We start from the raw sequence: 931 nt of genomic DNA on the forward strand, positions 1-931 counted from the left end.
AATTCGGAAGGAGCACAAATTCAGCGTTTGGCAAAAAGCAGATCAAAGAAAGTGACAGTCCTTTAGTGAGTCCAAAAATGTTGTTCAAATGAGAATTTTTTGGTAAAAAAAGTGAAAGACACTTAGCGTAATCAGAATAGACATCACTCCGGAAACGGCATAAAAGTAAAAAGAGTCAGTACAAAGGAAAAGAACAGCTGCAGGAAATGTTCTTTTAAGAATATGGAGTCACTGGAAATAGGAAACTGATGTTGACTGTGATTTGTACAGGTTAGGAAACTGTTGTCACGGTCCTCACAGCGAATGCAGTCCAACCAGTGGCAAGACAAAGACTGTAAGGCATAAATAGGAAACACAAGCTGTTTCCTATAACCTTTATCAGATACGAAATGGGAATTTTAGTGGGAGAGCTTGAATTTTGTTAAAGGAGATGGTGCAGGAAGGCAAGATGAAAAGGTAAATTGTCAGCCTTGGCTTAAGAAAACGTGCCAGAGGAAAGTAGACAGCAGAGAACACGCTGTAACAAGAACTTGTAAGAGCAAGGCCAGCAAGGGAAGAAATAGCACTGAGGAAACTTCCAAAACACCATTAATGCACACCTGAGAGGTGACTGCTCAGTCCTCACGTGCAGAAAAGAAGAGCAAACGTTTTTAAGAGCCACGGTGAAAGCAAAGCTGACATAATGAGAAGACAAAGGAAAGATGAAAGGTGCTTGGCTAGACTTTTCTCCCCAGAGAAAAGCAAGGCTGTACCCATGCAGATCTGAGTCTCAATTCTCAGAAGTATTTTGAGAGAAATTAGCTTGGTTCAGGAAAACTGAAAAAAAAAAGCAGATGTTCAGATCAGATAGATAGAAATTCTAATGGCCAAAGGTCAGTTAATCTGGCCAATGCTGTGCTGCAGACTCAAGAATATTCTAACTGCAGTTTCC

The sequence above is a fragment of the Calonectris borealis genome, chromosome 1 (assembly GCF_964195595.1).
Source record: "Calonectris borealis chromosome 1, bCalBor7.hap1.2, whole genome shotgun sequence".
Taxonomy (NCBI): Eukaryota; Metazoa; Chordata; class Aves; order Procellariiformes; family Procellariidae; genus Calonectris; species Calonectris borealis.